The sequence below is a fragment of the Sciurus carolinensis genome, chromosome 13 (genome assembly GCF_902686445.1).
Source record: "Sciurus carolinensis chromosome 13, mSciCar1.2, whole genome shotgun sequence".
Lineage (NCBI taxonomy): Eukaryota > Metazoa > Chordata > Mammalia > Rodentia > Sciuridae > Sciurus > Sciurus carolinensis.
In genome coordinates, this window is record NC_062225.1 from 38,928,700 (window position 1) to 38,943,011 (window position 14,312).

Sequence of the window (14,312 nt, forward strand, 5' to 3'; positions counted from 1 at the left end):
AAAACATGACTGCTCCCTGGTTGGGGAGAGGCCCTCAGGACCAAGCCTCTTCATGAGAGGAGTGATAGCTTGGGGATTGGAAGCACAATGGCAGGCTATGGGAAATTAGTTTGGACTGTAATAGAAACTTGCTTTTATTTGGCCCTCGATGTTGATTTGTGATTTTTGGAAGATTTGAGTGTGAGTCTTAGAATTCCTCTTAAGAGCTTTAGATATAAGAGTCAGAATAGGTCATCCTCCAGAACATTTTTGTCTTCTGGGGAATTGTTGCTTGATAAAAAAGAAAAAATTCAGAAACTATCTCCAAGCATGTTTTTGTGGATAGAAGGACACCAGATAATGAGGACAAAGTTTCTATTCAGACGACTGAAAGGCATTCATATTTAGAAGCATATGAGCTTACATAGAACTTCTGTAATTTACATTTGAAAGGTCCTCACCCAGTGCCTTGCCCTACCCCTGGAGAAGTTAAGAGACCAAGAATTATGACTGCTACTAATACAGCAGAGGAGGAATTAACAAAATTTGGGTAGACACTATTTTTGAGCAAAATGATTCTCAAAGTTCTAAAGGGACAAAAAGAACTCATGTGCCTATTTATTTTACAGCATTAAGGGAGTTAAAATCTGCATGCTCTATGTATGAAGTAAACATACCATTTGTACTAAGCCTCTTACAATCCATGTGTAATGAGGCTTTGCCTCCTAAGGATTGGCTCTTACTAGCTAGATGCTGCCTTTCCAAAGGTAAGTGTTTAACATGGAAATGAAATTGGATAGAGCATTGTTCAGATCAGGCAGAAATTAATAAATGGAATGGAGTTCAAATTACCTTAGACATGCTTATAGGCTCAGGAAATTTGCTGATTTTGGACAATTGACTTATGACTTACAAACTTATGCTCAAATAAGTGCATACACACAAATAGCATGGAAAGAATTACCTTACCATGGAGAAAAATTTCTAAAGCCCAAACAAGTTTGGCAGGGACAGAGGAAAATTTTTCAGATTTTGTAACAACTAACCTGGAGTGTGTCACCTCAAGAATTTGGAGATATCGCTCGCCTGTTTGGACAGACTCTAGTTAAGGATTTAACAAAATTCAGAGATAAAACATTTGTAATTGTTCTCTGATAGGTACATGACATCTATTATGTGCTACCACACAGGAGAAATATCAAGGCATTACAGAGGGTTCCTAGGGATAACTGTATACTACAAGCCTTGGATTGCTGGGTAGAGAGAATTAGCTAAGCCTCTTTACATCCTCCTAAAAAATACTCTACACCAAAGAACATACTAGCTTCATCCTCAAAAGTAACAGAAAAAAATTGTCTCATAATTTTCTTTGACATCCAAACCTGTTCTAAAAATAAGAAATTGTTGAAATGCCCTCAGCATCTAGTTTTTGCTGGAACCAATGATTGTTTTTTTAGTTTCTTACACATATCAGTGAAGGTTTACCTTGAAATATAAATGGAGATGCCTGAAAACTACTAGGAGACTGCTCGGACCCAAGGATAAAAATGAAAAGTTTTTTTTTGAAGTTGATAAAAGATGTTTTGATTGTGATTTTTTGCTGTATGAATCTTTTGCCTTTTAGGGATTATTTTAAAGGTGAATAAAAATTATCAAGACAAAAGCTGACAACCCAAATTATTCTGAAGTTTTTCTTTTTATATCTTAAATTCTTAGACAAGTTAAATCAATATTTAGTATATGTTTTTTCATTGCTATGTAACTTCGCTCACAATAAATTATAAAAATTTTTGTTTTTTGACTGATCTATAATTGTGTGCACATGGTGACTATACATTGTGTGTAATTTCAAAACTTACAGATCAAGGAGCATGCTCAAATTTTAAATTAAAATAAAAATGCTTCCATGTAATTTTAATTCACATGAATTAATGAGATTTAATTTATATTGGGTAAACAACTAAAAGTATAATGTCTTTTTTATATTTATTAACTCAAATTTCTCCAGGCAAAAAGAATTCTTAATTAATTCACATTTTTCCAGGTGGTCAAATAAATAATAAAATTTCTAAATTCTGTAATATTTAGGATTTATACACCTTATTTCTAATGCTTTTTTTAAAACAAGAAATTATTAATATTTTTATTTACATTTGTTTGATTTCTTGACTTTTAAAATTAAGAATAAATTTAGGAGATGAAGATGGCAGACTAGAGGGTAACTGCATCTCATGTCACTCCAGAACTCAGGATTCAAGAAGACAAGGTATTGAGAGACTCACAACCAACTCAGAGCTGCCGGGCAAGTCTCTCCCACTGGGCAAGGCTTCCCCACCAGGGTGGTAGTCCCAGAATGCAGGGAACTTTGTGGAGAAGAGTTGCCTATCTAGACTACCCCGCTGGAGTGGTGAACCCAGACAACCAGGAGAGTTGCAGAGGAGGGCTGCCGAGACAAATGCTTCTACACAGAGCTAGGCTCCACCAGCCTCGGGCAGCAGGCCCAGACAGCAGGCAGCTTTTTGGAGGAGGGTTGCCCAGCATGAGACTCCCTCACAGGGCCAGGCTCACTGGTCCAGGTGGTAGTTCCTCACTGGAGGGAACTTCTCAGAGAAGAGGTGCCCAGTGAGACTTCCCAACTGGGTAAGTCTTCCCCGCCAGATGAGGCTTTCCCACCAGGGTGGTAGAACAAGAGACCCAGGCTCAGATCAACCATGCCCCAGCCCACAGTCTAGTCCCCCTTTGGCTGACCATCAGTCAAAAAGTGGAGGCGCCTCTGTCCAATAACAAGGAATATACCCCATCTGAAGACCACCACTCATAGAGGGGCAGCTTCCTCAGGGATCACTGCATTATCAAGTTCCTCCAAGACTTTAGGCTACTGAAGGCTAGGAGGTAAATTATTGGAAATCTACAGGGACACTATAAGTCAACAGGGGAAATCAGCAATATCTCAGAGTTTCACTACTAAAGGGGAAGATACATGAGAAAATAAGGGAAGAAAATGTCCCCCAAAAAACTAGATGCTACATCAATAAAATCTAGTGACAGCATGGCAGAAGATATGTCAGAAAGGAGTTCAGAATGTATGTAATTAAAATGATCAGAGAAGCAAACAATGAGATGAAAGAGCAAATGCAGGCTGTGAATGACTGTACCAATCAGCAGTTAAAAGAGCAAATGCAGGAAGAAAAGATCATTTCAATAAAGAGTTAGAGATACTAAAAACAAAACAGACAGAAATCCTTGAAATGAAGGAAACAATAAACCAAGTTAAAAGCTCCATAGAAAGTATAACCAATAAGATAGAACATCTGGAAGACAGAACCTCAGACAGTGAAGAAAAAATAATCTTGAAAACAAAGTTGACCAAACACAGAATATGGTAAGAAATCATCAACATAATCTACAAGAATTATGGGATATCATGAAAAGGACAAATTTAAGAATTATGGGGATTGAGGAAGGCACAGAGAAATAAACCAAAGGAATGAACAATCTATTCAATAAAATAATATCAGAAAATTTTCAAAATCTGAAGAATGAAATGGAAAATCAAGTACAAGAGGCTTATAGGACTCCAAATATACAAAATTACAACAGACCCACACCAAAGCACATTATAATGAAAATATGTAACATACAAAATACAGACAGAATCTTAAAGGCTGAAAGAGAAAAAAATCAAATTACATTCAGGGGGAAGCCAATACAGATATCAGTAGATTTTTCAACCCAGACTCTAAAAGCTAGAAGGGCCTGGAACAACATTTTTTAAGTTCTAAAATAAAATGGATGCCAACCAAGATTCTTATATGCAGCAAAACTTACCTTCAGAATTGATGATGAAATAAAATCCTTCCATGATAAACAAAAGCTAAAAGAATTTACAAAAAGATAGCTGGCACTAGAGAACATTCTCAGCAAAACATTCCGTAAGGAAGAGATGAAAAACAATGATGTAAATCAGCAAAGGGAGGAACTACCCTAAAGGATAGCCAAATAAAGGAGAAACCAAGTCATGTTAAAAAACAAAAATGAGCCAAATGACCAGGAATGCAAATCATATCTCAATAATAACCCTGAATGTTAATGGCCTGAACTCATCAATCAAAAGACATAGAGTGGCAGATTGGATTAAAAAGAAAGATCCTACAATATGCTGCCTGCAAGAGACTCATCTCATATAAAGAGAAACCCACAGACTAAAGGTGGAAGGATGGGAAAAAACATACCATGCACATGGACTCAGCAAAAAAGCCAGATTATCCATTCTCATATCAGATAATGTGGACTTCAAACCAAAGTTAGTCAGAAGGGATAATGAAGGACATTTCATACTGCTTAGGGAAAGCATAAATCAGAAGACATAAAAATCATAAATATCTATGCCCCAAAGAGTGTCTCATCCATGTACATCAAACAAATCCTTCTCGATTCCAGGAATCAAATAGACCACAACACAATAACACTAGGTGACTTTAATACACCTCTCTCACCACTGGACAGATATTCCAAACAAAAATAGAACAAAGAAACCATATATCTCAATAACACAATCAATAATTTAGACTTAATGGTCATATATACAATATAGCATCCAACAAAGAGTGAATATACTTTCTTCTCAGCAGCATATGGATCATTCTCTAAAATAGACCACATATTATGCCACAAAGCTACCATTAGCAAATACAAGAAGATAGAGATACTATCTTGTATTCTATCAGATCATAACAGATTGAAATTAGAAGTAAATGACAGAATAAAAACAGAAACTACTCCAACACCTGGAGATTAAATAATATGCTATTGAATGATGAATGAATAACAGAAGACATCAGCAGAGACAGAAAAAAATTCTTAGAGGTAAATGAGAACAAAGATATATCATATCAAAATCTCTGGGACACTATGAAAGCAGTACTTAGATCATTAGATTTATGAGATTTATCTTATATCCTGCTACTTTACTGAATTCACTTATGAGTTCTAAAAGTTTTCCGGTGGAATTTCCCGGTTCCTCTAAATATAGAATCATGTCATCAACAAATAGGTATAGTTTGAGTTCTTCTTTTCCAATTCATATCCCTTTAATTTTTTTGATCTGCCTAATTGCTCTGGCTATAGTTTCAAGGACAATGTTCAATAGAAGTGGTGAAAGAGGGCATTCTTGCCTTGTTCTAGTTTTTAGGGGGAATGTTTTCAGTTTTTCACCACTTAGAATGATATTGGCCATGGGCTTAGCATAGATAAGCTTAAAATATTAGATTTAAAGAAACATTTTATTAATCTGATGCTCTGCAAACTGATCATTTTTCAATAATGATCTGTTGCAAACTTATATACTAATAACAACTTAATTAATTATATTATTTAATGTTTTAACATTAAATGAATATAAGTCATATACTTTTTATGTTACTCTCTACACACTAAGAAATAAACTTAGCTATATTTTATAAGTCATTGAGGAGATACTGGCTTATTTAAAGCCTAACAATATGGGATAGAGAAGTATTTTGACACTTTCCCCCAGAAGGCATAGAATCTCTTCACTTTTCTGTTTCATGTTTCATATTTCAGATATGATACTAGATTATGCTACTTCATTTATATTAATCCAAAGAATTATATAGGGAAGTTTTATAAAACAATATTCTAAGAGGTTAAACATGGTTTCAAGATTAAGGAACCTTCCCTAGATTTTGTCAAGAGACCCACTTAAGAAAAATGAAGTATACGTAAAATTATTGTCAACATTTACTACATCTTCTAAACTGCTTTCCGTACATAAGATCAGAGATATACATATTTTGAACATACAGAATTGTATTGTTCATTATAACATGGTTTTAGATTGCACATTAGTATTCTGTCAAATGTTACATTTAATACCAGATTTTTGTCATATATTTCATTTATCCAAAACACTATGTGAGATATTTGAACTATTTGTACTACTTTTAAAACAAGGTTATTGGTCGTGTGCCCGGTCGCGAGCCAGGGGCAGGCAATGTAACCGCCTCTCCCGCGCCCCACCCTCCCGGCTCCAGCCCGCCACACACCAGCTCCAAGCAGTGCCTGGGGCAGCAGCGGCGGCAGCGGTGGGGTGCAGGCTGAGAGAGCCAGGTCTCGTCGCCCGCCCTCAGGAGCTGTACCTAGTCCAAGAGGGGGTGCAGGGCCCCCATGGAGCCTAAAGTAGCGTTCCGTGGAGGTGCCAATCGCTGCTGGAACCCCACTGTCGACACCAGCAGCAGATTATTCAACAGCGTGACATTGACTGGCACCACTTCCTTCTGATTGCTACAAATCGCAGAATGAAGACAATATAGACCCAAGGCAGACCTACACTCCACTTTCTTCATCCACAGAATAATCAAGTTCTATAGAATCTTCACTTTTCTACACACCATGGTCTACTTATGGAGATGATATTAAACAACGCTCTAATTCTCAGATGAATGTGAAGAACAAGATTCAAACTGAAAGAAATGACTATGGCAGTGAAACTGACTTATATGGACTTGAGTCTAATATTCTGGAAGAACAAGATAAGTCACAGCCATATTTTGCTGAAGGGACCTGCTCCAATTTAAAGTCAGTTTGACCAATGAACACAAGCAGATTTGTAGATCGCCATGACCTCTTGACAGAAACCAAAAGACCAATAGATACAGCTACCTCTCAGCAAGATTTTTATAGTGGTGAATCTGTGTCAGCAGTGGAAAAGCAATACTTGCATAATAGTATTCTCACACCACAACAAAAAATAGATGAACTTTATCATGGATTTACTGAATTAGACCTTGAAGAACAATGGATCTACCCCTCATGAAGTGATCATTCTGATACAATATTCACACAAGTGATACAGCTATGTCAACATTCCAAGAAAATCCATTTATCAAAAACTGTTTTACACCACAAACTAGTCTGTCTGATATCATGAAAGAATCAGGAATTAATACTTACCCTTATGGAAGAGAGAAAATATGTGCTAAAGATCTTGAAGCACCATTACAACAAAAAAAGAGCAGAGATGTTTCTTTCCAAATTTAGTAGATACAATGAAAATGCAGATTATTGTAGATACCCAGAATATGCTCTTCCTAAAAAGGCTAAGCTTAATAAATGTTCAAAGTTTAGTTTTAGAATGGTAAAAAATTAGCCAATGGCACATCTGAAACACCAACTGTAGAAGCAGATGCCTATACAAAGTTATTTCAGGTTAAACCAGCAAATCAGAAAAAAAAATGGATGAAACATTACCTGACCAGCAGAAATTCACATTACCAAAAACCACACCACAGTTGACTGAAAAACAGTTTGCAAAGGAAGCAGCATTCACTGCCCATTTTGTCTTAAAATCAGAATATGTACTAAAACCTCACACAGCTTGTCCAGCTAATAATGATTTTGCTAATGTCACAGAAAAGCAACAGTTTGCTAAAACTGATCCCCCAAATTCTGAGTATTTTATTTTATTTTTTTTATTATAAAATTGTAAACAAATGGGATACATGTTGTTTCTCTGTCTGTACATGGCGTAAAGGCATACCATTTGTGTAATCATAAATTTACATAGGGTAATGTTGTTTGATTCATTCTGTTATTTTTCCCCTTCCCTCCCACCCCTCCCACCCCTCTTTTCCCTCTATACAGTCCTTCCTTCCTCTATTCTTACCCCTCTCCCTAACCCTAAATCTAACCCTAACACTAACCCCTCCCACCCCCCATTATGTGTCATCATCCACTTATCAGCAAGATCATTCGTCCTTTGGTTTTTTGAGATTGGCTTATCTCACTTAGCATGATATTCTCCAGTTTCATCCATTTGCCTGCAAATGCCATAATTTTATCGTTCTTTATGGCTGAGTAATATTCCATTGTATATATATACCACATTTTCTTTATCCATTCATCAATTGAAGGACATCTAGGTTGGTTCCACAATCTGGCTATTGTGAACTGAGCAGCTATGAACATTGATGTGGCTGTATCTCTGTAATATGCTGATTTTAAGTCCTTTGGGTATAGGCCAAGGAGTGGGATAGCTGGGTCAAATGGTGTTTCCATTCCAAGTTTTCTAAGGAATCTCCACACTGCTTTCCAGAGTGGCTGCACTAATTTGCAGCCCCACCAGCAATGTAAGAGTGTACCTTTCTCCCCACATCCTCGCCAACACCTGTTGTTGGTTGTATTCTTGATAATTGCCATTCTAATTGGGGTGAGATGGAATCTTAGGGTGGTTTTGATTTGCATTTCTCTTATTACTAGAGATGTTGAACATTTTTCCATATGTTTGTTGATTGCTTGTATATCTTCTTCTGTGAAGTGTCTATTCATTTCCTTAGCCCATTTGTCGATTGGATTATTTGCATTCTTGGTGTAGAGTTTTTTGAGTTCTTTATAGATTCTGGAGATTAGCGCTCTATCTGAAGTATGATTGGCAAAGATTTTCTCCCACTCTGTAGGCTCTTTCTTTGCATTGCTGATAGTTTCCTTTGCTGAGAGAAAGCTTTTTAGTTTGAATCTATCCCAGTTATTAATTCTTGCTTTTATTTCTTGTGCTATGGGAGTCCTGTTGAGGAAGTCTGGTCCTAAGCCGACATGTTGAAGCTCTGGACCTACTTTTTCTTCTATAAGATGCAAGGTCTCTGGTCTGATTCCGAGATCCTTAATCCATTTTGAGTTTAGTTTCGTGCATGGTGAGAGATATGGGTTTAGTTTCATTCTGTTGCATATGGATTTCCAATTCTCCCAGCACCATTTGTTGAAGAGGCTATCTTTTCTCCATTGCATATTGTTGGAACCTTTGTCTAGTATGAGAAAATTGTATTTAATTGGGTTTGTGTCCATGTCCTCTATTCTGTACCATTGATCCACCTTTCTATTTTGGTACCAATACCATGCCGTTTTTGTTCCTATTGCTTTGTAGTAGAGTTGAAGATCTGGTATTGCGATACCCCCTGCTTCACTCTTTCTGCCAAGGATTGCTTTAGCTATTCTGGGTTTTTTATTCTTCCAGATGAATTTCATAATTGCTTGCTCTATTTCTGTAAGGTACATCATTGGGATTTTAATTGGAATTGCATTGAATCTGTATAGCACTTTTGGTAGTATGGCCATTTTGACAATATTAATTCTTCCTATCCAAGAACATGGGAGATCTTTCCATCTTCTAAGGTTTTCTTGAATTTCTTTCTTTAGTGTTCTGTAGTTCTCATTGTAGAGGTCTTTCACCTCTTTTGTGAGATTGATTCCCAAATACTTTATTTTTTTCGAAGCTATTGTGAATGGGGTAGTTTTCCTAATTTCTCTTTCTGAAGATTCATCACTTATGTACAAAAATGCCTTCGATTTATGTGCATTGATCTTATATCACGCTACTTTACTGAATTCACTTATGAGATCTAAAAGTTTTCTGGTGGAATTTCCTGGTTCCTCTAAGTATACCATCATATCATCAGCAAATAGGGATAGTTTGAGTTCTTCTTTTCCTATTCGTATCCCTTTAATTTCTTTGGTCTGTCTAATTGCTCTGGCTAGAGTTTCAAGGACGATATTGAATAGAAGTGGTGAAAGAGGGCATCCCTGCCTTGTTCCAGTTTTTAGAGGGAATGCTTTCAGTTTTTCACCATTTAGAATGATATTAGCCATGGGTTTAGCGTAGATGGCCTTTACAATGTTAAGGAATGTTCCCACTATCCCTATTTTTTCTAGTGTTTTGAGCATGAAGGGGTGCTGTATTTTATCAAATGCTTTTTCTGCATCTATCGAAATAATCATGTGATTCTTGACTTTAAGTCTATTGATATGGTGAATGACATTTATTGATTTCCTGATGTTGAACCAACCTTGCATCCCTGGGATGAAATCCACTTGATCATGGTGCACTATCTTTTTAATATGCTTTTGTATGCGATTTGCTAAAATTTTGTTTAGAATTTTTGTGTCGATGTTCATTAAGGATATTGGTCTGAAATTTTCTTTCCTCGATGTGTCTCTGTCTGGTTTAGGAATCAGGGTAATATTGGCTTCATAGAATGAGTTTGGGAGAGTTCCCTCTTCTTCTATTTTCTGGAATACTTTGAGAAGTATTGGAATGAGCTCTTCTTTAAAATTTTTGTAGAACTCGGCTGAGAACCCATCTGGTCCTGGACTTTTCTTTGTTGGTAGGCTTTTGATGATGGTGAGAAATCATGAACAGAATCTCCAAGAACTATGGGATATCATGAAAAGGCCAAATTTGAGAATTATTGGGATTGAGGAAGGTTTAGAGAAACAAACCAAAGGAATGAACAATCTATTTGAAGAAATAATATCAGAAAATTTCCCAAATCTGAAGAATGAAATGGAAAATCAAGTCCAAGAGGCTTATAGGACTCCAAATACACAAAATTACAACAGACCCACACCAAGGCACATTATAATGAAAATACCTAACATACAAAATAAAGACAGAATTTTAAAGGCTGTGAGAGAAAAGAACCAAATTACATTCAGGGGGAAGCCAATACGGATATCAGCAGATTTTTCAATCGAGACCCTAAAAGCTAGAAGAGCCTGGAACAACATTTTTCAAGCTCTGAAAGAAAATGGATGCCAACCAAGAATCTTATACCCAGCAAAACTTACCTTCAAATTTGACGATGAAATAAGATCATTCCACGATAAACAAAAGCTAAAAGAATTTACAAAAAGAAAGCCAGCATTACAGAACATTCTCAGCAAAATATTTCATGAGGAAGAGATAAAAAACAAAGAAGCAAATCAGCAAAGGGAGGAATTATCCTAAAGGAACTGTCAAATAAAGGAGGAACCAAGATGTGTCAAAAATTTTAAATATGAACCAAATGACTGGGAATACAAATCATATCTCAATAATAACCCTGAATGTTAATGGCCTGAATTCATCAATCAAAAGACATAGACTGGCAGATTGGATTAAAAAGAAAGATCCAACAATATGTTGCCTGCAAGAGACTCACCTCATAGAAAGAGATACCCATAGACTAAAGGTGAAAGGATGGGGAAAAACATACGATGCACATGGGCTCAGCAAAAAAGCTGGAGTATCCATCCTCATTTCAGATAATGTGGACTTCAAGCCAATGTTAGTTAGAAGGGATAAAGAAGGACATTTCATACTGCTTAAGGGAAGCATAAATCAGCAAGATATAACAATCATAAACATCTACGCCCCAAACAGTGGCTCATCCATGTATGTTAAACAAATCCTTCTCAATTTTAGAAACCAAACAGACCATAACACAATAATACTAGGTGATTTTAACACGCCTCTTTCACCACTGGACAGATCTTCCAAACAAAAATTGAACAAAGAAACCATAGATCTCAATAACACAATCAATAATTTAGACTTAACAGACATTTATAGAATATGCCATCCAACCAAGAGCGAATACACTTTCTTCTCAGCAGCACATGGATCCTTCTCTAAAATAGACCATATATTATGCCACAAAGCTAATGTCAGCAAATACAAGAAGATAGAGACACTACCTTGTATTCTATCAGATCATAATGGATTGAAGTTACAAATTAATGAAAGAGTAAAAAACAGAAACTACTCCAACACCTGGAGATTAAACAATATGCTACTATATGATGAATGGATAACAGAAGATATTAGGAAGGAAATTTAAAAATTCTTAGAGGTAAACAAGAACAAAGAAACAACATATCAAAATCTCTGGGACACTATGAAAGCGGTACTTAGAGGAAGATTTATTTCATGGAGCGCATTTAATAAAAGAACTAAAACTCAAAAAATAAATGACCTAACACTACAGCTCAAAGCCCTAGAAAAAGAAGAACAGACCAACACCAAAAGTAGTAGAAGACAGGAAATAGTTAAACTCAGAGCTGAAATCAACGAAATTGAAACGAAAGAAACAATACAAAAAATTGACAAAATAAATAGTTGGTTCTTCGAAAAAATAAACAAAATTGATAAACCTTTAGCCACACTAACAAAGAGAAGAGGAGAGAAAACCCAAATCACTAAAATTCGGAATGAACAAGGAAATATCACAACAGACACGACCGAAATACAAAACATAATTAGAAGCTATTTTGAAAATCTATACTCCAACAAAATAGAAAATTTCGAAGACATCAACAGGTTTCTAGAGACATATGACTTGCCTAAACTGAACGAGGAGGACATACACAATTTAAATAGACCAATTTCAAGTAATGAGTATTTTAAATCAGTGAATTTATTATCAAACTCAGCAACATCTTCAGGAGGTATCAATTTAAACAGACCAACTTGGATGAATATTCAAACAAAAAATAACACTCCTATTCCTTATAGATATCAAGCCAACTTGATGAAATTAAATAGCCATTTAAGTGCAGCTTCAAAAGCTTCTAACCATTCTTCAGATTTCCCCCAAATATCATCCACAAATTTGACCCAAAATAGCAGTTTATTTCAGAAGTATTGCCAAGAAAACCCTTCAGCATTTTCTAGTTTTTATTTCAGTTACAATGGTGCAGAAAGAATTCAATCTATCAATCAAATGGAAGAAAATCTCTTTTAATTGGTTACAGATAAAAATAAAGCAGCCAAATGGATTTTCTGATATTATTCAGCTCAGCAGTATGGGACCATTGAAAATGTAAACAAACATAATTTTCAAGCCAAGCCCCAGAGTGGGCATTATGATCCTGAGGAAGGTCTAAAGCATTTAGATGGTTTATCTCAAAATACATGTCAAGATCTATTGGAGTCACAGGGTCATTTTAATAGCCACTGACAAGGAAGTGGAGACAGCAATATTAATAGCTGTGTGAATTGCACACAGACATCATGCTTTTCTAATGATTATGTGTTGGGAGATTTAAGGCATAATCAGGGTTTTCAACAACTTGGTTCAAATGGATTTCCCCTAAGATCCACCCACCCTTTTGGCCATTCAGTTGTTCCACTGTTGGATTCTTATGATTTGTTTTCTTATGATGACTTTATACCCTTATTCTAATGATATGATGTATGGTGATAATTCCTTTTCTGGTTTCGTGCCAACTTTTGGATTTCAAAGACCAATTAAAACTAGAAGTGGAACAGCCAATGAACTTCATATTCATCTAGAAGAGTTCTATGAACAATGGAGAACATTAGAAAAGCAGAGAAAAAAAACTGAATTAGCTCTTGCCAAGAATTATCCAGGGAAAATAGTATCCAGTACTAACAATACTCCAATTCCAAGGCTGACCTCCAATCCATCTAGAGTTGATCACTTAATTGTGGATGAACTTCAACAAAAAGCCAGAGTTGTGACTTTACTAGGCAAAATGGAATGTCTTCGAAGCTCTACACTTCTTGCCAATATTTCTACTGCTCTTGATAGACACTTGGAGTCCATTTACATTGTACAGTCACGTAGAAAAGATGAAATTGTTAATGCTTCAAATTGGCAAAGACAAGGAGCGCCTAGATGCCAAGATGAAAAAGATGTTTTTGCCCTTGCTTCAGCAATTAAAGAAATGTGTGTGGCTACTCGAAAAGCATGCACTACTCTACGGTGTGTGCTACAGATGACCATGCCCAAAACAGCAAGTACAGATGTTCAAGTAGATGTGGAAGAGGCTTTCCAAGATATAGTGAACTGTAAAGAAAAAGTCCATGAAAGCATAAATAGTAGCAATCCAATGAGTCAAAGAGGTGAAACAAACAAACATTAAGGAAATGCCAGCAGAAGGAAGAATTAAAAAGTTGATAAGTAAATGTATTGAGACATGCTAAAAATTTTTAATGAGCTTGTCAAACTTTCAGTACGTTAATTTTCTTTCAGATTTAAAGTTAGTACCTTAATGAAGTCTAACTTTTATTTAAAAAACTACTTGGAATTAATGAGATACAGTTTAAGGAAAACTCAAAGGTAAAGTTGACTACTCTAGGAGTTCTGAGTAGTCAAAGGTAACAAGTTTATTTAAGTAAATTATTTCCTAACAGCTAAAATATTGCTTAATCCCATTGTGCAGTGCAGGTAAATGCAAATATGAATTTCTTCTAGGAGATAAGTTTCATTTAGTTCTGTCTTAGTAAGTATAATTCCAAATAATGAATGTTTTAAGTGACTGTAACCCAATTAAGGCTACAATCTAGTAACTAAGACAAGTTTTGATTGTGATATAAAAGTATTTTCCTTAAAAAACTGGATAATACTTAGAACACAAATGAAAATAGGGACAAACCCAATATTCATGTAAATTAAAAATAAGTACCATATTTATAAATTTGAAATCTTAGTGTCTAAGTATATGGAGGGAAATGCATCTGATTCTCATTTTATTAGTGA

At 35.7% G+C, this 14,312-nt stretch overlaps 1 pseudogene; it reads left to right on the forward strand.

Annotated features, from left to right (window-relative positions):
• Positions 1-6,165: 6,165 nt before the first annotated feature.
• Positions 6,166-13,695, forward strand: LOC124962768 (meiosis-specific coiled-coil domain-containing protein MEIOC-like; annotated as a pseudogene).
• Positions 13,696-14,312: the final 617 nt, after the last annotated feature.